Here is a 25,271-nt window from a genome sequence, read left to right on the forward strand (position 1 = left end):
GGGGCTACAACCAACAGGATACATGGCGGCCCCACCACAAGGGACTGGCTACTGCGCTGAATATCAGGTACAAACAAGTAAATGTTAATAGTCTGCGCAAAAAGCGACACTCCATAGTGCATGGTGGAAACGCACCCAGGGGGGTGTCCTCGCCCAAGAGATGGAGAATTAGCGGGACTGCAATGCGACGACAAGAAAGCGGGTTACAGATTTCAAGGCATGATGGACAAGATGCACCATATAAGGCGCCTTTCCCCAGTTGGCTTGCTCTTCGGAAATATTTTGAAGAATGGAAGTCAAATCCTACAGGGGACCATCACATAAAGGCCAAAACCTGTGAGTCTCATTTTAGTCGTCTCTTACGACAGGCAGGAGTACCTCGGGCCTGTTCTTACCCCCGGACTCACGGAGGTGATGCAAGTTATACCCTGCAACTGAATCGTGGTAGATGCCGTGTTCGACCTTACGACATAGTCGGAGAAAAGATAGTGGGTAACAGAGGTGTTTGGTTTCAGATGTAATTTCTCAGACGTGTATGTAGATCTCTATAATCAGAAGCAATATACATTTATGATGGTTAGGATATCCAACGAGCCGACTTGGGGCAGGAGAGGCACCACAGGATATTTTAATTCCCACTGTCTATAATTTTATAAAAAAATTATTTTAATTTCGATCGTCTATAATTTTACAAATAAATTCATAAAACTTTGTCAGTATGACTAGGAAAGATTCAGGATTCACACTCACTGCACTGGAAGTTCAAAAACAACAAAATATTTTTTACTTCTGAAATTTCATAATTTTTCACTTACTGTTGGCTGCATTTGTTGCTTTAGGTACACTTTTTTTTATAGGTAAGAGATATTCTGCGATGAGTTTTTCACTGCATATTAAACACAAACTCCTTAACGAAAACTCTAGAATTTTCCAAATCTATTAAAAACTGTGGTAAAAATTGAGATAATTAACTACAAAATTTGAATTTTTTATAAACATGTGGTTTAAAATGTAACGGCTCCTTCATCTTTTCATAAATCAAATAAATCCGAGAGTTTCACACACTTGAATGCATTGTTTGTATGCTGTGTAAAATTCTTCGAAGAATCTCTCTTTCTTGTGAAGAAAACTGTAGCTATAACAACAAATGCGGCTAATAGTAAGTAAAAATATTATGAAATTTCACATGTAAAAATGTTATTTTTCTATGTTTTTGAATTTCCACTCCTGTTAGTGTGCATCCTGTATCCTTCCTGGTGATGCTGACAAAGTTTTATGAATTTATTTGTGAAAGTATAGACAGTGGAAATTAAAACGTCCTGTGGTGCCTCTCCTGCTCTAAGTCGGCCCGTTTGACGTCCTACCCTTCTTAAGCGTCTAGACTGCGTCCATACTGCATATTACTGTTTATGAACTACGTGTATAATTGGTTCGATACGCTCCGTTACTAACAATGATTTCCTCACATAGCCTAAACTGTTTAACATTTGTGCTCAATAAAAGGTGTAGTAGCGTCCCATAATTATTGTAAGCATGATCATTACAAGGGTGGTGTCAAACAGCGGCTTAAGTCTTTACAAAAATTATTTTGCTATCAAAAGTAAGTGAACACGTAAAAGCCATGATCTTCTGCTATAATGGCCGAACATTCTCAAGAGTTTCGAAGTGGGTGGACAAGAACTCGCAACGTGTGTTTTTTATTTTATTTACACGTCAAGTTCCGTAGGTCCAAATTGAGGAGCAGATATCCAAGGTCATGGAACGTGTCAGTACATGAAATTACAACGTAAAAGTAATAACAGAGAAAAGCAAAACGTTTATGAACCCGAAAAAAGTCAATAAGTTTAAGTAAACGAAATCAACAATACAACAAGAAACAGCTTAATTTTTCAAGGAACTCCGCGACAGAATAGAAGGAGTGACCCATGAGGGAGCGCTTCAGTTTCGATTTGCAAGAGCGTGGATTACTGCTAAGGTTTTTTAATTCGTGTGGTAGCTTATCGAAAATGGATGCAGCAGTATATCGCACACCTTACTGCACAAGAGTTAAGGAAGTCCGATCCAAATGCAGGTTTGATATCTGCCGAGTATTAACTGAGTGAAAGCGTCTTATTCTTGGGAATAAGCTAATATTGTTAACAAGAAATGACAGTAAGAAATGTATATATTGAGATACCAATGTCAAAATACCTAGACTCGTGAACTGAGGTCGACAAGAGGTTCGTGAACTTATACCACATATTGCTTGTACCGCCCATTTCTAGGCCACAAACTTCGTTTTAGAATGGGAAGAGATACCACAAAATATAATAGCATACGACATAAGCGAATGAAAATAAACTAATCAGACTAATTTTCGTGTCGAACGATCACTCACTTCAGATACCGTTCGAATAGTGAAAATGGCAGCATTATCTCTTTTAACAAGATCCTGGACGTAGGCTTTCCATGACAGTTTACGATCTATCTGAGCACAGAAATTTTAACTGTTCAGTATCACTAATCATGTGCCCTTTCTGTGAAATTAAAACGTCAGGTTTTGTTGAATTGTGTGCTAGAAACTGCAAAAACTGAGTCTTACTGTGATTTAGCATTAGTTTATTTTCTACAAGCCATGAACTGAGGTCATGAATTGCACTATTTGAATCTGAGCCAATGTTATACACAACATCCTTTTCCACCAAGTTCGTGTCATCAGCAAAGAGAAATATTTTAGAGTTACTGGTTATACTAGAGGGCATATCATTAGTATAAATAAGGAAAAGGATTGGCCCCAACACTGATTCCTGTGGCACCCCACTTGACCATACCCCACTCAGACCCACATCACAACCATTCTCAACACTATGAATCATGACCTTTTCCTTTCAGTTGCTAAAGTAAGAGGTGAACCAATTGTGAGTTACTCCCCATATTCCCTAATGGTCCAACTTCTAGAGCAATATTTTGTGATCATCACAACACAACATATTAGTTAAATAAAAAAAAAATATTCCTCACTGAGAAAAGAGGATATACCATTTTCAGTTGTTAAACGACTGTACATTTGATACCAAATCGTGTGATATAAAATGATCAATTATCCTTACATACACAGCCATTTCAATAACTTTAGCAAACATTGAGGTTATAGAAATAGGTTTAAAATTATCTATATTATCCCTTTCCCCTTTCCCTTTTTATAAAGTGGCTTTGCTACTGAGAACTTTAATGATTCAGGAAACTGGCCATTCATAAAGGAAACATTACCAATACGGCGAAATACAGAGCTAACACGTGCAGCACAGTACTTTAATATTCTGCTAGGCGGTCCATCACAACTATGAGAGTCCTCAGTCTTCAGTGATTTAATTATTGACTATACGTCCCCTTGTCTGTATCACAGAGGAGTGTTTCACACATCATTCTTGAAAAGGCATTTGGCAGGAAAGTTATACGATTCCCTGTAGAAACTAAAGTCACCAACAATGCTCAGAAAATGATTGTTAAATGCTGTGCATATATCTGATTTATCAGTAACAGTATTTTTACTACAAACTGACTGTACATCGTCGATATTTTGCTGCTGGTTTTAATTTTATGCTGTGAATTAGCTATTCTATTTGCATACCACATACTCTTTGCCTTCCTAATAATATTTTTAAACATCTTACAATTCTGTTAGTAAAGGGCTACTGTAGCTTGATTTTGAATACTTCTAGCATTTTGATATAATTCCTGTTTTGTTCTACATGATATCCTTATCCCATAGTTAGCCACCTGGGCTGGATATTACTTTTAGTGCCCCATTTAGAACTTTATAATGGAAAGCAACTCTCAAAGCGTATGAGAAATGTGTTATGGAAAGCACTGTATTTATTATATGTGTTATTGGAACTATTAACATCCTGCCACTCTGGTTTCTTGACAGAGTTACAACACTCTCCATTGCTGTTGGATTAACCTTTCTACATAGTTTGTAATTATATGTGACATTTGTTTGAGTACAAAACCCTTTTAGTGTTAAAATTTGTGCATCACAGTCCGAAAGGCCATTCACCTTTTTACTGACAGAATGCTCATCTAGTAATGAAGAATGAATAAAAATAATGTCCATGGCAGTGCTACTTTTCCCCTGCACCCTACTTGGAAAAAAATAATCTGCATCAGATCATATGAATTAAGAGATGCACCAGCATCGTTTTTCTTGCACCACCATAGTGAACACAAGGTCATTCTAGCGAGCCCCATAACCATATCAACCAAAACCACTATACATAAACGCAAAATATAGCTATTTAAAGCAGCATATAAAAATTCGCTTGATGTCTTCCTAAGAGAGAGTCTCCAATCCTTCCAAGCTAATTATGTAAGTGTAGACCAGATATGGCTCAAATTCAAAGATACAGTATCGACAGCAGTAGATAGATTCATACCGCACAAGTTAATAAGAGACAGGACTGATCCACAATTGTATACAAAACACGTCAGAACACTGCTCCAGAAGCAACGAAACAAGCATGCCAAATTCAGAAGACCGCAAAATCCCCAAGTCTGGTTAAGTTTCACGGAAGCTCGATATTTAGTGCTGACGTCTATGTGAGATGCTTTTAATAGTTTACACAGTGAAATATTCTCTCAAAATATGGTAGAAAACCCAAAGAGACTCAGGTCGTATGTAAAGTACACCAGTGGCAAAAAACAGTCAATACCGTCACTGCTCGAGAGCGATGGAAATGTTACCGACGATGGTGCCACTGAAGCGGAGCTACTAAATACAGTTTTCCGTAATTCCTTCACGAAAGAAGACGAAGAAAATATTCCAGAATTCGAAACCAGAACAGCTGTTAGCGTGAGTGACATAAAAGTAGATATCTTAGGTGTTGCGAAACAACTCAAATCACATAAGAAAGGCAAATCTTCCGGTCCACATGGTGTAACAACGAGGTTCCTCTCAGAATATGCAGATACAATAGAGCCTTCCGTAGCAATCATATACAGCAGCTCACTTGACGAACGGTCTGTTACTAAAGACTGGAAAGTAGCACAGGTCACACCAGTATTCAAGAAAGGAAATAGGTGTACATACCGTACTCCAACATTAGGAACCACCTTGAAGAAAATTACTTATTGATACAAAACCAAAACGGGTTCTGAAAATATCATTCTTGTGCAACACAGCTAGTTCTTTATTCCCATGAAGTAATGAGTGCTCTCGACAACGGAACTCAGATTGATTCCATATTCCTAGATTTCCAGAAGGCTTTTAATACCGTTCCTCACAAGCGACCATTAATCAAATTACGTGCATATGGAGTATCATCTCAGTGTTTTGACTGGATTCGTGATTTCCTATCAGAGTGGTTACAGTTCTTAGTGACAGAACAACAATATATTTTGATAAAGTACCACTTATTTTACACCAAAGATTAACTCTTTCATTGGTATTAATCTTTCTTCTGTTCCTGGTATACAATAAAAAAGGCTTGTCTGTAGTTACAATAGCAGTACCATAATCTCTGCTTCCAACAACACCAATCGAAAATGTTTTATAACAGATAATATCCCTGTCGTAGTAAGCCTCCAGTCCTTGCAAAGGCTTTTCACTTCCTCTCACCAAAGCAAGTGTCATCCATGAATTGCCTGGAACAACTTCATTTGTGGTACAGGAGAACGTAATTTTACAGCCAACAAATGTTATTGGACCAGACAGTATCTCCTGTTGCGAGACAGGGCTTGGTGTCTCATCAAAACTGAAAACAGTTTTATAAACTGGCATTCTGCTCCTCCTAGTGTATCTCCTACGACGGTACGGCATGGCTGTGTGCTGCGTGCTGCTGCCTGCAGTCGACTGATGCAGAAACAGGAAGCGCGCCGAGCGCTCCATTCACGAGCGTCTTATCACTACGTCACTTCCGCTGATAAACTTGATTTTTGCCCGACGCGGCCCTAGTAATACTAGGGGCCGCGTCTCGCTGCCTGCCTCGGTAAACGGCTAAGTCCCGCTCAAGGTCACCCGCCTATAAGGCGGCGCACACAGCCATAGAAACAGAATCGATATCGGGCGTTCCACAAGGTAGTGTCATAGGCCCTCTCCTGTTCCTGATTTATATAAATGATCTAGGTGATAATCTGAACAGCCCCCTTAGATTGTTTGCAGATGAAGCTGTAATTTACCGTCTAGTAAAATCATCAGACGACCAATTCCAATTAAAAAATGATGTACAGAGCATTTCTGTATGGTGCGAAAAGTGGCAATTAGCATTAAACAAAGAAAAGTGCGAGGTCATCCACATGGGTGCTAAAAGAAATCAGATAAATTTTGGGCATACGATAAATTGCACAAATCTAAGGGCTATCAATTCGACTAAATACCTAGGAATTACAATTACGAGCAACTTAAATTAGAAAACCACATAGATAATATAATGGGGAAGTTGAAACAAAGACTGCTCTCGCCGCAAGAGAAATCAGAGCTCGAACGGAAAGATCTAGGTGTTCCTTTTCCCCAAGCGCCATTCTAGAGTGGAATTGTAGAGCAGTAGCATGAAAATGGTTCGATGAACCCTCTGCCAGGCACTTGAGTGTGAATTGCAGAGTAACCATGTAGATGTAGATGTGGTTCCTCTAGGGCGCCAATAGCCCCAGGCCATTCAGATCATGCGTGGCATTGCGTATGATTCTCCAGAACGCATCGATTCTGTATTTTCTTGACAATTGTGGCATCTTGATCAACACAAGCAGCAATACCAAAGAACGATAATCTATATTCTTGTTCTTGACGATCTTGCTGCTGTCAATATTCGATATTTTACATTTCTCACACGAGGCATAAGACTATCATTCTAGAAAGAACATCCAAATGCGGTTTCGAAATGAGAAACCCAAACGATGTCTTTCAGTCTTTACGGAACGTAGACGGCGTTACAGCTACTTTATTGATGCGGTTACGATGAATCATCTGCATCTGCAAGCATGTAGCATACCTCATGCCGATTTGATAATTGTTTCTTGCATATTTAGTGACGTTGCAATCGTCATATCGTCCATAGATCGCGGTGCTACATGAAAGTCGGCAACGCGCATCGATACCACAGACTTTATCTGTCTCGCTGCAGCCGCAGCGTGAATAGGAGGCAGCCCCCAAGACACGTCCTGTCGCTCAGCACCGCACTGCTATCAAAGGGAGGCTGACGCAGAGCCAAGCATGGATTCCCTCTGCTTGGTTCGTGGCCTCCGATGAAGCAGTTAGTATATATAATTAGGACACCAGTGCCATTCAAGTGTAAGATGGAACCGTAATTTTGTAAATGATGAATCGGTACTTCAAAAAAATGGTACTTTATTGTTCAAAGACAGTTATAAATACCAGACTCCTTTCTGTGGCGACGAATTGTTGAAAGTGAAGTACATGTTTTTATCATCCATGTAATACAGTGAACTAATGTTTCATATGGTGTAGTTCTGAGGAGCCATCTTCCACAGCAATCAAAGAAGTCACAGTTATGACCGCACGATGTTGTTTAGTCAGATAGTAACAGTGGCATTAATGGATAGCACTGTACGCTATAAAAATGGGACGCGTTTCGTTAACACGTCACGGTAGAAGAGGGGACACGGAAAAAAAATTATGGACATCAGGTTTTCTCCGGTCGACGTGGAACGTCCTGTTCTTCCCAGAAGGCGTGTCATGATCTTTACCTCAGATTCGATATTACTTTACCTAAGACGATACAGTGGTTAGTTATATGCCCCACATTCTCCACATAAAAGGCTGACCACTCGACACTACATTATGAGTCTCGAACATACATTCAGTATAGATTCTTGATTACGTAAGGGCATTCATATCAATTATAATCACTCCGCATATAAACGAATCAAATGGATACTGATTATTAATAAATAACCTGCAGGTATGCTTTCCTTTTATTCTGTATTGTAGATACATGCTTATGTACCAATGTTCCTGGTGGTATAAACATCGCTATATCCAAAAAACGTTCTGAAGAAACATATACGCTATTGAAAGAGATAGACTATTGTGATTTTTCACAATCTGAAGAATATTGATTATGAGAGCATGATAATGTTAACGGCATGTCAGCTTCCTAGTGGGATAACAATGGATTTTCATATGCTTCATCGTAAATTCAGTCATTACTTCTTTCAAAATTCGTTTAGGTCTCTTTAAGACCAATTCAAGTTATCTGTACAAGCACCAAATGCCACTATAAAATGTGCATTCTTATATATACCCACACTAATCCCTGTTAAGTTGTACGTATATTAACGTAAAAATGATTAGATGAATGTAATGCATTATATTTACAGAATGACTTGCTCGGGGTGGAAGCACCTATTGACTTTTTTCCGTGTTTGTGAATTAAAGTTTGCGTTTCTTTAAAGTCTGCCTTATGAAAAACACAATTTATTTCATTTTATTCACCCAGACATGTTTCGACACATACGTGTAATTTTCTGTTTGAGGCCTAAAAATTATAATATGTGGTTTTGTTCGATTGGTTCAATAGCGCACCTGAAATTTACATTCCTAACGAAAATGCAATTTTACAGGTGGGCCTCTTTGTGTCACTTTTTGGTCGTTTTAACAGCATGTCATTTTCAAAGTAGTTGTGAAGAAACTTGTACATTTTAGAAATACTTTTTCATAGGAAGACGTTACGTATGTTGCTGTAGCTACATTTTACGTTCTGTTGTGGACCTCTACTGGATATCTCTTTCTATTGCTGTAGTTAACACAGTTTTCACACCGTATTTCATACAAACTTTCTCACACCTTCACTTTACACGTATTTTCCACAAAACACGATTTGTACGGACACTTATGTGTCTGTAAAATGAAAGACAGAGAAACAGATAGAGTGTGTGAGAGAGAGAGAGAGACCGGGGGAGGGGGGGGGGGGTGGGGGAGAGAGAAGGAGAAAGAGAGAGAGAGAAAGAGAGAGAGAGGTAGCTGAAAGAGGGTGGGAAGAGAATGAGGAATAGATGTTTTTGGATATTTTAGTGTGTTTTATTACTGTGTTTTATGCTGGGGAAGTGTCACTGTACAGTTAATTGAGCGATTCAAACAAGTCTTTCGTTGCACAGTGCTGGATTTTCATTTGGAACTTACTTTCGTTGTGTCGTTGTGTCATTGTTTTTCATATGTTGAAGTTCTTCTTTATTGTCAGTTTCTGATAGGGACTTTCTCTGAGGATCTTAAGATCAGTCTGTGTTGTTTGAGTGGTGGTTTTCTTATGTGAAATGATCTGCAAAAGTGGAGGTGCTCAAAACATTTCATTTTAAAATTTCTGCTTGTTTTTGTCCAGAGACTGGAGTTAATAGCAGGCTAACTGACAGATTCCAGTTTTGGAAAATTTGGCTTTGGAAGCGTTCTTAGTGCTCAGATTTTTCTGTACTTTATTGTTTTTGCGGAATAATATTTTTAGTCTTGTTTCTTTAGAATTTTTCTTTCCCTGTGGATGCTATTGTTGCTGTATTTTAGTACGTTCTATGCTGTATCCTTTAAAGGTGTTCTTCGTTCCCTGTGTTAGTCGAGTTTTTAATATTGTTTTTCAGTTTGTTTATTACTTCTTTTGTTGCTATCCTCTCTGGGCATCTCGTGTATTGTCAATAATTCCTTTGTATAGTTAAGTTTGTCTAGTGAAGTTGTATTGAGCTAGTGTAGCGTGTATCTGAAACTTGAATGTTTATGTGTCTGGGGGAGATTGGAATGGTTTTGAATGGTTGTGCTTGTGGCTATTGAGTTCATGAATATTGTTAAATGATACATGTTTTTGATTTTGTATGGACGTCGAAGACATTAAGTTTCATGTCTGCATCGGTCTCAGTGGTGAACTATATTTTAGGATGAACTGCTTGTGTGTCCCTGTATAGTCGCTTATCTGTGTCTCTATTTTGTACAAAGCAATTGATGCCGTCATCATAATAGTACCACTGTATAACCTTCTATTGTTTGGAAGTATAATTTCACTGGGTTTTATGTTTTCAGTGCGGTTGAGATAGATGTTGCATGTAGATCGCTGGTGGATGAGCGCATTGGTAGGTCTTTTTCTGTGAATACGCCTTGTTCAAACTAAAATAACTATACGATAATGATGGAAGCTGAAGACATGATTTAAAATTTGTGCTACGGCTTAGACTTGAAACAGGCAGGTATGCCAGCCATTGCACCATCACAGCGTCATAGCTAAGGTAGCTGCACGGACTGTCCTAGTCCAATGCCCTCCTTAACACGAACTTCAACTCTCGTCTTCACGTTATTTTTCGCTTCATAGATTTTAATTCATTTCTTCAGCTTCCATCATTATCGTAAATAAACATGAGACTCATATGTATAGTGGAAAATTAAAGTTTATGAAGTAACCCTGTTCCGTTATAATCCTTAGGATGGTTTAAATTTCATCTGCGTTTTCATTTGTCGTGTTCCCTTGTTTTGCATTTGTTTTTTAATAATACAGAATGTGTCTTTTGTTACCATATTTGTGTACATGGAAATGACGTCAAACTATATATGGTTTGATATGTGAAAATGTGGAAGAAATGCAGAGACGATAGCGGGCAGAATTTGTTACTGCACCACCGACACGTCTAACGATGACGAAATTACGTGACAAATACTCAAGGAAATGAAGTGTGCGAGATATGATGATGGGACGTTATGACAGGAAGAAACAAGTTGTGGTCGAAAGAGGGATGGACCCGGCGGTATAAGCTTTCATATGATCAGCGAGGAAGTTAACATTGCAAATTGTGCTTGAATCAGTTGTGACCCAATCAAGTGTTCAAGGCATTTTGAATCAAGCAAATCTGTAATCTTAGCAATCCTAGGTTGCTTCACGTAATGAAAGAGGACGGTGCAGGTAGGTGCCTCGAATTTTGGAAATGGATTTGCGATAGTGAGCAGTTTACTTGTATCATTGTTTGGCCGAGACGACGCTTAAATTTAATTGAACCATCATTCGCCATAACTGTGTATACTGTGTAAGAGATAATCGCTCTCCGACGGAAGAATGAGCTGTTAATCTTCCTGGTTTATGTGTGGTGTGGTATGTTTGTCAGACGACTTGTGGTCTATTCCTTTTCGAAGGAACAGTGACGGGTATAAATTATCTTACCACACAGCAGAAACGAATTGTACCAGTTTTTCACCAAATGGTTCAAATGGCTCTGAACTTCTAAGGTCATCAGTCCCCTAGAACTTAGAACTACTTAAACCTAACTAACCTAAGGACATCACACACATCCATGCTCGAGGCAGGATTCGAACGTGCGACCGTAGCAGTTGCGCAGTTCCAGGCTGCAGCACCTAGAACCGCTCGGCCACTCCGACCGGCAGTTTTTCACCAGCTGTACCGCGATGAAGAATCTTGTTTCAGTAAGACAGTGCATAGTCAGATTACCATCGTAACACGCGATGATTGCGGGATGAAACATATGTGAGAGGTGGATTAGCCGACGAGGAGGTGTTAAAGTTTCCATGCAGACCTTCTGATCCAACACCGTTAGACTTTCTTCTGAGGGGTGCACTGAAGGACACCATTCACACCACAAATCCACGTCCACTGGGGATTGTGAGAGAGGTGATTGTAACTACCTGTGAATTAATTCCAATGTCAACTGTAAAGCCGTCGGCACACGGGGCCAGTAAACTAAGATTGAGCAGCACATATGTGGCTATGCAGTGTCACGAGACACGGAGTCGTCGGCACACAGGATGATACGGTTAACGTGATATTGCGCTCTAAGCGCTCTCCATCACAGTCGCCAGCTTTATTTACCTCGTAAATAATACTGTTTGTCCACGAAAATGGACTCGCATACAATTCTTACGCTAGCTGCATTAAAAAGTGCATTTTTGTCTTGTCCATATGCTAGTCGTGTTGTGCCGTCTGTGGCATAACTACAAAAGAAACTTCAATGGCCTTGAACAGGTAGTATGACAAAAAGGAAAGGCACATGTCCAGGGCAGTGAAGAGAGCAGCTGATAAATTTTCGCCAAATCCAACTGCACTGAAGAGCCAAAGAACTGGTACACCTGCCTAATATCGTGTAGGGCCTCCACGAGCACGCGGAACTGCCGCAACGCGACGTGGCACGGACTCGACTGTCTGAAGCAGTGCTGGAGGAAACTGACACCGTGAATCCTGCAGGGCTGTCTATAAATTCATAACAGTACGAGGGGGGCGGGGGAGTGTGGAGATGTCTTCTGAGCAGCACGTTGCAAGGCACCCCAGATATGCTAAATAATGCTCATCTCTGGGGCGTTTGGTCGCAGCGGAAGTGTTTAAACTCAGAAGAGTATTCGGAGGGCTATCATTAGCACCAAAAATATTAAGAAATCTTATAGCTGCAATTTAAATGAAAAATCTCTGTAGCAAGTCAGGACGTATGGGGTGTCACATTGTCCTGCTGGAACTGCCTAAGCCCGTCGGAAATCACAATTGACATAAATGGATTCAGGTGATCAGACATGATGCTTGCGTACGTGCCACCTGTCAGAATCGTATCTAGACGCACCAGGGGTCCCATATCACTCCTACTGCACACGCCCAACGCCATTACAGAGCCTCCAAAAGATTGAACAGTCCCCTGCTGACATGTAGGGTCCATGGATTCACGTGCTTGTCTCTATACCCGTAAACGTCCATCTGCTCGATACAATCTGAAACGAGACTCGTCCGACAGGCAACGTGTTCCCAGTCATCAACAGCCCAATGTTGGTGTTGACGGGCTCGGGCGAGGCGTTAAACTTCGTATCGTCCAGTCATAAAATGTACACGAGTGGGCCTTCGGATCCAATAACCCATATCGATGATGTTTCGTTGAATAGTTCGCACGCCAACACTTACTGATGGCCCAGCATTGAAATCTGCAGCAATTGGCGGAAGGGTTACACTTCTATCACTTTGAATAATTCTCTTCAGTCGTCGTTGGTCCCGTTGTTGCAGGATCTTTCTCCGGCCGCAGCGATGTCGGATATTTGATGTTTTACCCGATTACAGATATTCACGATACACTAGTGAAATGGTCGTACGGGAAAATCCCCACTTCATCGCTACCTCGGAAATGTTCGTGCGCCGACTATAACACCACGCTCAAACTCACTTAAATGTTGATAACCTGCCGTGGTAGCAACAGTAACGATCTAACAAATGTGCCAGACACTTGTCTAATAGGGGCGTTGCCGACAGCAGCGCGGTGTTCTGCCTGTTTACACATCTCTGTATTTCAATGGGCATACCTATACCAATTTTATTGGCGCTACAGTGTAGCAACCAAATCTCTGCACTTTAACATTATGTCTCTATACTAGGCTGCGACTTAAGTATAAAATACTTTGTATTTTTATCATATAGTCTTCTATAGGCTTTAATCAGCGATTTGATATTAATCTACGTTGAATTATAACAAATCCTAACAAGAATGTTTTGCATGAATCTTAAATGCACCGTTGCCCTAAAATGGCTTAGTCTGATAACAAACAATCTATAACGCGATAATAACTAAATACTAAAATTTTTTAACCATCAATATGATGTTTCCCCTTAGTTTTATTACAGCAAATCGTACCAACAACGATTCGTTCTCGAGACATTCAATGTGCTGGTGCTTGGAAACGGCTTATATTCATGGAGTCTAAGGTATAACATGAGACCGACCGAATATGGGCTTCTAATGAACAAGGCAAGTACAATATGGCGTCTTACTTTCTGCGGACCTCAAGATTTCTGCTTATGACGTAGGAAGCATTCTTGCTTCCTGTTGTTTCTACTTTACACGACATGTGGCAAAGATATCGCAGAACTTATATTATGTTTCAGGCGGCAAAATGACTTCTCAATGTGAAATAGCAGGAAACGACGTCACAATACTCGTAGAATACCACATCACGTCACGTAAGTCGTCCTGTGTGCTGATGGCTTAAAACATGTGTGTCGATCTTCTCCACAGAACTGCAGATATTACATTGCTTTCAATGGATGACATTTCGAAAATCATCAGCAGAACATCACCAGTTACGTCGTACCGTCTAAGAGACTTAAAAATTCATATTTCCTTATATTTTTGTTCAGTAGAGCTCAAACAATGTAAACCCATCTGTGCAACACTAGTATTTATGTGTTTTATTTTTTCTGTTAACTCATCGGTGTTCTGCAGTTTTCTGTTGTTTGCGAATGTGTCAGTTTACTTTGTAGTGTATGTGTGTGTGTGCAGCTAGGCGATACCTTGGCGCATTTTTTAAGTTAATTATAGGTCTGATTGGAAGGTTGTGTCTCTATATTTCAGGTAAAATATTTATGTTGAATGCTTTGCGATTCTTTTGTGTCATAGAGGATGGTTTGATAAGTCTGAAAAATAGCACGAAAAACTGTTTATTTCATAAAGAAGTCACCTTATATCTCGACATAGACTCCTTTGAGGGATTTACACGTAGTTCAGTGACAATCCAGAATTTCAACCCATCGAAATACTTGTTCACTGCAAATATTACTTCGTGATTTGACGAAACTTTCTTCCAAGGAAGCCAAAGTTTCAAGGTAGGAAACAGCAAGAAGTTACTTGGCTAAGTCCGGTGAAAAGGGTGGTTGAGGAATCAATTCAGTTCATTCACTTTTGCCATTGTTATCCTGGTGAAAAGGCATTTTTTTATGTGCCAACCTTAGTTTTCTTTTCAGCCAGCGCCAAGTTTCAAACGATCCAACAAGGAAGCATAATAGCCTCCAGGTATGGCCTTGCCTTTTTCCAATTAATCTGTAAGGATTTTTCCTTGGAAGTCCCAAAAAATAGTGGCCATCAAATTGCCAGGCGACAGTATGGTCTTCGCCTTCTTTAGTGCTCTTTCAAATGTCTTTGCCCATTGTTTTGTCTGGCGTTTTGACTCTGGTGTGTAATGGTGGATCCAGGTTTCATCAACAGTCAAATATCGACACAAAAAGTCTTGCACACTGCGATTAAGCACCTTCAGACATTGTGCTAAAATATTTTTCCATGTGTGTTTTTGGTCGACTGTGAGCAATCGCAGTACCCACCTTGCACACAACTTCTTCATAACCAATTCTCCTTGCAGGATATTATGCACTCGTTCAGTTGAGATGCCTACAATCTCACTAGTCTTATAGATTTTTATTCGTCCGTCTTGGATTACTATATCATGGCTTTTGTAAGTGGTTTCCTTTGTGGTGTCCTCAATTGGACGTCCACAGTGCGACTGGACTTTGGTGCTTGTCCGACCACGTTTAAATCCATTAAACCAAAAGTAAATGATCATCATTGATGGTTAAGAGTCCACGAGGACTCCATCAAATTCCGTTTGAATTTGTGCGGTAGACAAACCCTTCAAATTAAAATGTTTAATAACAGCACGAAACTCGGTTTTCTCCATTTTCAGTCACAGTCGACCCACTGACAAATTCAGACAGTTGTCAACAATCAACTGTACGCAGTGTATTGTTTAAATCTTTTGTACGATTCTTGCAATAATCAAGGTTAAGAACTACGATGGCCCAAAAAAATGCTCCATTTTTTCATGAGAGTTTACCAAACTTGTCAAACCACCCTGATATATATACTATAACTTTCATTCATAGTTCATTATAAACCACGTTGTTTTTCTAGAAAGTGTAATACGGTTCTTGTGATGGAACGATATCCTTATAGTAAAGTCATTATGTGTAGCATATTAATGGAATCTAATTTATTAAAAGCACGCATTGTAAAATGAAACTGCATAATTAGCAGGGTTACGGAGCAACATATCAACATAATTCTTTCAGTGTAAAACTTTCTATAACAAGAGCTTTGGTGATACTGAAAATTGTGTAAGCGTACATAACTATGGACATTTTGTAATAGTGTTCGCTTTTGGTAATGTTAACCTTGTCTTAAAACTGACCAGAACTATTTTTTTAAAGTAATGAGTAAGACAGCTACGTACCCATATGACGAAGTCTTATAAACCATGAAAAAGAAATTACCCAGACTGCAAAAAGAAATAGCGAATTTTCAATCCACTAATATTCCTACAGTAGATGGAATATTTACGTTTTTTATCACGTTGAGAAATATGATGAAATGAAAGAATTCTGAATAACAGAAACTCTTGTAAACGTTAAGACGACCAGACGTATTCTGTAAGTGTACTTTCGTTTTTGCAGGTCTACTCAACGCTTCTCGCTTGTGCTTCTGTTTATTTTGCTCTCGGCGCTCGCCGTTTCGGGAGACTTCACCCGGACAAATGCACACATCTTGTGGGAGCGCCGGGACACTCTAGTCTAGTCTACACACAGCTCCGTGGCTTGCAGAGGCACCTGCGCTGCGGGCAGTGGACCCACCAGCGGCAGAGCACTCCATGAAATACGCGGCCGTTCGTAGGAACGGCGGAAGCGTCTCGTTGCGCTGTTGCGGTAGACGCTGCATCTGTAGAAAGGCAGCTCTCCCGCAAGCGGCAGAATGTTGCGCATATTTCTCGTCTTCTGGTCCTCTTACCGTGTGATAGTGAAGGATCATGGCAAAAGCTTTTTATAAATGGGATCCAGAACTTGTTACTTTGTGCCAGGCTGTTCATCATCGAGATCACATTTACAGTCATTAAAAATTTAGCAGTATCGACTGTTCAGCAAGCACTAACCTTTCACGAAATTGTAAATTATACTGATTTCATACGACATCTGCTGCAGGTAAGATTTCTGCAGCTATTTTAGCGATTAGAACAATCGTCTACAGCTTATAAAGTATTCCATTTATGAGAATTTTGTATTCCTTTGACGGCAATATCAATACACACTACTGCAAATGCTTTTAGCTAGTGGCTTTGTGAGAAAACTTTTGAATATTTTTTCCAAAGAAGAACACAGTGTACAGACCGACAAAGTCCTATACCCACCTCACTCGGGGAAGCTGTGGCTAGAGCAGTGGTCGTCAACCTTCTTTGCTTAAGAGCCACTGCTGGCATCGTGAGGTGGCAAGTCGGGCTGCAAGTGCACCAATCTTATTATTAACTGGGAACCTACATACATTAGTATGTCATGAGCACCGAGTAGGATAGCTACACTAATGACGAGTTAAGTTGGCCGTCAGCCTCAAAGTACTCATAGTTAAAAGTCGGTGTCATTCGAAACACTTGCTGTCGACTGGTCTTTATCAGATTGCTGGCAACTTTAGCTATCTAACAGCTGTGACACTGCAGTTGTGAGGTGAAGTATTGGTTTTGCTATGTGTGCGAATAACTTTGACCAACAATAGTATTTGTATCTACATTTGAATGCACTATGGAATATGAGACATCATCAGAAAGTTCATATATATGATTTACATGCCAGTTTTCTTCTAAGCATTGTATCATATTAAATAGCCTTAATTTCATATTTCCTGCTACAAAAGTGTTGTATGGATATGATATACGAGTTGGGGTGTTAGTCACCACAAGAAAGGCGTTTTTCGTTGCGGCAGGATCTTTTCACGAAATTTAAATCACCGTCTTTCTCCCCCGAACGCGTAAACACTTTCTTCGTGCCCACCTACGTAGGGAGAAATGAAAAATCAAGGGTCGCACGGAAATATTTAAGCGTCCGATTTTCCTGGGCTCTGTTCGGGAGGGGAAAGGTAAAGAAATAGCGTGAGGTGGTTAGATGCACCCACTATCAAGCACTTAATTGTATGTTGCAGTGCAGTCATTTAGATGTAGAACTGCCGCAATTGAAGATGATCGTCTCAATAACGAGCATTCAGGAATCCATGTTACTTCTCTGTCAAAATTTATACCACATCAGCTGATCGGTATGAGCTGCTAATACAGGAAGCCTAACTGAGCCGTAGTAAAAGTTGCTGTTTTGAAGAGCGCGCCGCAGCGCGTAGTGTGAAGCAGTCGCCCTCCGTTTCTGGCGGTGGCGCCGCTGTGCCAATCGCAGCTTTGGTGTCTCCCTCTGGTGGGAAAGTGGAAAGGTTCCCTGTTCACATGCATGTAAGGGGCGCTATGAGCTCGCTAGGGGGTCAGTCTGGGTCAGTCCCTCGTCCCCTGCTTGCTAGTCTGTCTCTCGTCCGCTTTTGTTAGGCAGTTAGTGTCTGTCTGTCGTTCGGAGTGCTAGTATGTCTGTCATTCGGATCAACGTTTAAAGCCGGCAAAATGAGAGTCCTTCCACTCCACCAGTAAGAGAACTCAGCGAGTGGTCGCCCGGTCGGGGCTTAGTTCCTGCATCTGAGTCTGCGCGTCAGGCCGCCAGTCTGCTCGAGTTTGCTCAGGCGATGGTCATTGGCGGTTGGATCGATCGGTTGGTCGGTCACGCACTGAGACATAAGATGACTTGTCCGTCTTGAGCGACGGCGCATGTGAGGTCGCCACGTGAGTCCAGTGGGCCGCGGCGTATAGCGAGGCGTAGTGAGTTCGCGGTCGACACGAGAGCAACAGGAGTCAATCCACGACATCAGTCTGGCTGGTGCGGGCTGCGACGCCGTGAGACGGGAGATCAGCGCGCCTTCCTGCGTCCGTTGAAGCGGCTGGGAGTGGACGGTTCGGGAGAGCGATTTTGGGGTGCTGCGCTAGGTCTTCTCGAGAAATCGCAGTTTATTAGAAGTTAAGTGATTGGTAATATCTTGTTTGATTTACTCTTGTTAAATTCTACTTGTTTTCTTGGTGAGGTCACCAGCCGTTTTGCTTTGCGGTCGTCCCACCACTCTTCTCCGTTTACCCACTAGCAACTACTTCCGTGCTCACATAGTGTGATTAAATGTGTTAATGTTCTTGATTAATCACTAGTAAATAAAATAAATTATTACGAATATTCTTTGAAAATATATGACTGTTCACTAACCATTAAACATTCACCCTCTCACATCCTCTAAACCTGAAGTGGCCGCGCTACTTACCTCTCTGCCCTTGAGGTAAGTGGCCTACTTTGCTTAGCTCACGGCAGAATTCACCAACGTCAATTACAATTATGCACATCTCAAAACAATGATGACTCATTAAGTACATTTGTTTATTACTGAGCAGTAAAACTAGAGTCTTAAGAAGTCGCATGCGGTCCGTGCACCGCTGTTGAAGACTGGAGGACTAGAGTGTCATCCTTTTACTTGTAACTGGTCCTAGACGAAATTTGATACATGTATTGGTTGTTTTATACCTTAATTCTACTAAGGACTTATTTATTGGTACTGTAAATAATCTTTCTATTTATTGCGTCCACTGCTTGGTGGGTACCATGAACTGTGAATCACGTGGCAGCGACAGTAACTTTATGCTGCAAACAATTAAACTATATTGCTATGAAACGGGAAGATGATTATGTAAACATATCACTGATGTAAAAGGACAGTTTATAGTGAAAGATGTTTCTACGGACCTTCTCATTTTGAAATCAAGGCATATGCACAATTTATTCATTCAGACATGGAAAACTCTTTGCCTTTCTAGAAGCTGAAAATAATTACACACATCAAAAAAGTTTTGCGTCACTCCGATTCGCCGAACTCTTGAAAACAAACGTTGACTGTGGATGCTGTATCACAGACACAGTCTTTTGGACTGTTCAGGGATGTCACTAAACCCGCCCATAGATGTAAACAACCACGCATGAGCAGTGCCTGTTAGACGGAGGGATTGCGACAGCCGATCAATTCCAGTCATTCCACCAGGAAGGAGGTACACGGCTCGTCTGTAGTTCAACCATGCCTAGACGGTCAATACCGCGGTTCGATCGCGTGCGCATTGTTACTTTGTGCCGGGAAGGGCTCTCAACAAGGAAAGTGTCCAGGCGTCCCGGAGTGAACTAAAGCGATGTTGTTCGGACATGGAGGAGATACAGAGAGACGGGAACTGTCGATGACATGCCTCGCTCAGGCCGCCTAAGGACTACTATAGCAGTGGATGACTGCTACCTACTGATTATGGCTGGGAAGAACCCTTACAGCAACGTCACGACACTGAATTATGCTTTTCGTGCAGACACAGAACGTCGTGTTTCGAGTCAAACTGTGCGCAAAAGGCTGCAACATGCGCAACTTCACTCCACGACGAATACAGGCATGCATCAATGCAAGAGGACGTGCTACTGGGTATCAGAGGTACCGGTGTGTACAGCAATATGGACCACCGCCTCTGAAGGTCTCGCTGTATGGTGGTACAACATGCAATGTGTGGTTTTCATGAGCAATAAAAAGGGTGGAAATGGTAGTTATGTTGATCTCTATTCCAGTTTTTTGTACAGGTTCCGGGACTCTAGGAACCGAGGTGGTGCAAAACTTTTTTTGTTGTGTGTATTTTAAGAACTTACAATATATATTTGAACTTATAATATACATTTGAAAGAAGATGATGGTTAAGAAATGCAAACGTTGTTCCGAGTAATTACAACCAGAGTAGTCATACTATTCTAATAAATTATTTACTACTGGCCGGTGGAGACGACTTAATTGCGTGCGACACACGCAAGAGGAGTAACGCCTGTAGTTTTGAGTGAGTTTAAGGAACAGTAGTGTATTCATCGTTCCGGACAGCAAATATGCAGGAATATTGGAGTCGACTGACAAACATTTAGAGGTAGAAATTATGCTCTGAGTTCTAATGTAAATATGTACCGGTTCTCACTAGCTCGTTATGGAAAAACCTGTTCAGTTTGTTATTTGCCTCACCTTAACGAAAGCGTAAGGATCAATCAAGTGAAAACGAGACAGGTGGAGGAAACGTATGTTAACTGTTTATTATTTCAAAAATAATTGTCTTAACTGTTAATACATTTATCCCACTGTGAGAAGTTGCGGTCAGTGCCTGCAGTGAAAATGATTGTCTCTAAGCACGCACCTCTGCGTCCGAAGCAAATGTACGGCCAGGAATGCCTTTCTCCAGGACTACGAAAATATGGAAATCGCATAGGTGGAAATAAGGACTGTATGGAGGACGCGCAAGGGCTGCCCAGCGAAACTTTTGCAGCATGATGAAGACCGCCTTGGCGAGATGTGGCCCGCTCTCGATACAGTTTTATGCAATGACCGTATTTTCAGAGTCCCGAAGAAAGACATTCATGGCCATAAATTTGCTACTGACGAAGACGTGCGCATGTGGATACAGCAGTGGTTCCATAAACAGCCGTAAACATTTTTCCATGAAGGCATCGACAGGCCTGTCTTACAGTGAGGCAAATGTATTAACAGATTTGGCGCTTTGGAAGTAATAAACGTTAATTTACTTTTTTCTATGTCTCGTTTTCATTTGACTGACCATTATATTTCAGTAAGAACAGCTTCACGCCATTTGTAAATAAATGTAATATAGCGTGTATTCCGTGTTTCAAAGAAAAACGAATCGAAACATTTGCATTGAGTCAGTAACTTGCTGTTAATAATAATCAGCTTCTTGGTCCCTTCGCTCCCAGAGTTCAGCTGTGGCAACAGTGGAGCAATATCCCGTTTATAGTAACTGATAGCCAAAACGTGTGATGTATAAAGTAATTCAAAAGGCTTTTATCACCCAGTATGGACTTGTAACTTTGCAAAAGCTGTCCAAGATGTTGACCCAGTTGATATCGGCGTCGATCGGTGAAGATCGCCGTCTCGGTCTTCCCTTACCTCTAGAGCTACTACCACCTGTTTGCCTGGCCATATGTTCTGCAGTCCCTCACATTATTTTCAGTAAGGTCATCATTAGGTCCTCCACTTGTCGGAACGCTGATTCATTTGCTTGCTTTCTTGTCTCTCCTGTTACATCCTGAAATACATGTCTCCCGTATTCGATCAGCCGCCGCCAGGATTTGAATGATTTTCGGTTCGAAACTGTAAGTCCCTTACGTTAAGACAAAACTAATAATACAAGCGACTGCAAACTTTCCTCTTCAGATTCATGAGACGCTATGTTTTGAAAACCGTAGTAAGTTTACGAAAAGAACTCCAGGCTCTTTTTGTTAATTTCCTTATAACTTTTCCAGATCTGTCACACTTTTACTTTACTTTAATCGCTCTGAAAACAAGTACTCATGAACAGGTTGTGTAACAGATTAGCCATAAATTCATCAAGAATTCGTCATTATCAAACCTGCAAAGCCAAGCACGAACGCAGTGTATCATTCATTGATGCCAAGTGGTTGTTAATAGTGATTTTCTCGCCGAATGACGGCTTTTAGTCCTGTTGACCCTGGTATTTTCTATTAACTTTTCCATTAGTGGCTTGAAGTAAATTTTTGTGTTTGTTATTTATGTGACTGTTATAGGTTTACAAACACCTTGGATATTCTCTTTATTACGCTCTGAAATGAGTGCAGATGCTGTTTTGAGTGTGGACTGTTTGTATCTAGTCGGCATGAATCATTATTTAAATCGGAAAATATAGCATTGTATTAAAGCTTAATAAGGTCGGCTAACCTTTAAAACAATAAAGTTTTGGGAATCTGCTTTACTTTATCTAAATGCAAAAATATGTACAATGTAAGCAAACTCTAATAACCCCGCATCATAACCTCCATTTACGCGAAAGTCTTCATTTTGTAAAAAAAAAAAAATCAACTTACCCTATTACACAACCTTACTTGTGCACACATACAATAGAAATGGTTGAATAAGTTTTGTAACACAGTAGTAGAACAAACACAAATAATTGTCTTCGGCAAGGAATGTGAATTTATCAATTCTAACTTGAGTCGTTAGTCTTCGGGCGATTCGATGTGACCTCCCACAAATTCCGCTGCTGTGCCAACGATTGCATCTACATCTACATAACTACTCTGCAGTTCACGTTTAAGTGCTTGGCAGAGGGTTCATCGAACCACAATTATACTATCTCTCTACCATTCCACTCCCGAACAGCGCGCGGGAAAAACGAACACCTAAACCTTTCTGTTGGAGCTCTGATTTCTCTTATTTTATTTTGATGATAATTCCTACATATGTAAGTTCGGCTCAACAAAATATTTTCGCATGCGGAAGAGAAAGTTGGTAACTGAAATTTCGTAAATAGATCTCGCCGCGACGAAAAACATCTTTGCTGTAATGACTTCCATCCCAACTCGAGTATCATATCTGCCGCACTCTCTCCCCTATTACGTGATAATACAAAACGAGCTGCCCTTTTTTTGCACCCTTTCGATGTCCTCCGTCAATCCCACCTGGTAAGGATCCCACACCCAGCAACAATATTCTAACAGAGGACGAACGAGTGTAGTGTAAGCTGTCTCTTTAGTGGACTTGTTGCATCTTCTAAGTGTCCTGCCAATGAAACGCAACCTTTGGCTCGCCTTCCCCACAATATTATCTGTGTGGTCTTTCCAACTGAAGTTGTTCGTAATTTTAACACCCAGGTACTTAGTTGAATGGACAGCCTTGAGAATTGTACTATTTATCGAGTAATCGAATTCCAACGGATTTCTTTTGGAACTCATGTGGATCACCTCACACTTTTCGTTATTTAGCGTCAACTGCCACCTGCCACACCATACAGCAATCTTTTCTGAATCGCTTTGCAACTGATACTTGTCTTCGGATGACCTTACTAGACGGTAAATTACAGCATCATCTGCGAACAACCTAAGAGAACTGCTCAGATTATAACCCAGGTCATTTATATAGATCAGGAACAGCAGAGGTCCCAGGACGCTTCCCTGGAGAACACCTGATATCACTTCAGTTTTACTCGATGATTTGCCGTCTATTACTACGAACTGCGACCTTCCTGACAGAGTGCCATTTGCAACTTACGTTCTCAATTAGTCCCAGGCTGTCTTTCTCTACAGTTTATACCCTTCACATCTCCCTCTAGTACCATGGAAGTTATCGCCGGATGTCTTAACAGATGTTCTGCCATTCTCTCCCTTCTTCTTGTAAGAGATTTCCATTTACTCCTTCCCTTCCCGACAATGCAGAAACCTCCTTATTCCTTACCTTATTAGTACACGTTATTTTTGATACTTTTCTGTAGCACCATAGCTGAAATACTTCGATTATTTTCTGTTACTTTTTCCTGACAGCCCACGTTCAACTACCATAAGCACATTCTCAGAAATTTGTTCCTCAAATTAAGCCCTATGTTTCATTCTAGCAGATTTCCTCTAACCAGAAATGTCATTTTACGAGTGCTGCTCTGCTTCTTATGTCCTACTTTCTACGTCCATCATGAGTGATTTTAATGTATAGGTAGCAGACTACCTTAATTTGGTTTACATCGTGATCCCCAATTCTGATCTTAAGTGTCTCGCTGTATTTATTCCTGCTACTTCTCATTACGTTCATCTTTGTACGATTTACTTTCAAGCTATATTCTGCAGTCATTAGACTGTTCATTCCATTCAGCATATCCTATAATTTTTCTTCACTTTTTCTGAGTTAGTTATTTCCTCAGCACATCTTATAATTGATATTTTGCTTTCAATTTTAACCCCAGTCTTGAATCTTTCTTCTATTTACGTCATTGATCCTCAATGCATATATTGAACAGTAAGAGCGAAAGATAATATCCCTGTCTTACTCCCGTTCAGTTCTGGCACTTCATTCTTACTCTTCCACTTTTATTGTTCGCTCTTGGTTCTTTTAGACGTTGTATATTACCCGTCTTTCTCTATAGCTTGCCGCTGATTTCCTGAGAATATCGAACATGTGGCACCGTATGATATTGTTGACGTCTTTTCCAGGACGACTAATCCTATGAACCTGTCTTTATTTTTCAAGAGTCTTGCTTCCATTTTCAAATGCATCGTGAGAACTGGCTCTCTGGAAACTTTATCGTCCTAACGCCAAACTGATGATCGTACAACACATCCTCAATTTTCTTTTCCATTCTTCTATGTATTAATCGTGTCAGCAACTAGGATGAATGAGTAGCAAAGCTGATTGAGCGATAGTGCTTGCACTTGTAAGCTTTTGCTATCTCTAGAATTGTGTGGATGACGTTTTTCCCTAAAATCAGATGATATACCGCCAGTCTCATACATTCTACACGCCAACTTGAACAGTCCTTTTGTTACTTTTTTCCCCACTGTTTCAGAAATTCCGATGGGATGTTATCTATATCTTCTGTGTTATTTGACCTTAAGCTGTCCAAAGCTCTTTTAAATTTTAATTCTACTGCTGGATTTTATATCTCTTCGCTATCGACTCCTGTTTCTTCTTCTACCACATCATCCGGCAAGCGCTCTTTCCACCTATCCTCTCTCTTCTTTGCAATTCCCATTGCAGTCTTAATGTTGCCGCCTTTGCTTCTGATTTCACCAAAGTTTGGTTTGACTTTTCAGTGTGCTTAGTCAGTCCTCCCAACAATCATTTCTTTTTCGATGTCTTCACATTTTTCATGC

Source organism: Schistocerca piceifrons, chromosome 2 (genome assembly GCF_021461385.2).
Source record: "Schistocerca piceifrons isolate TAMUIC-IGC-003096 chromosome 2, iqSchPice1.1, whole genome shotgun sequence".
In the NCBI taxonomy this organism is placed as follows: Eukaryota; Metazoa; Arthropoda; class Insecta; order Orthoptera; family Acrididae; genus Schistocerca; species Schistocerca piceifrons.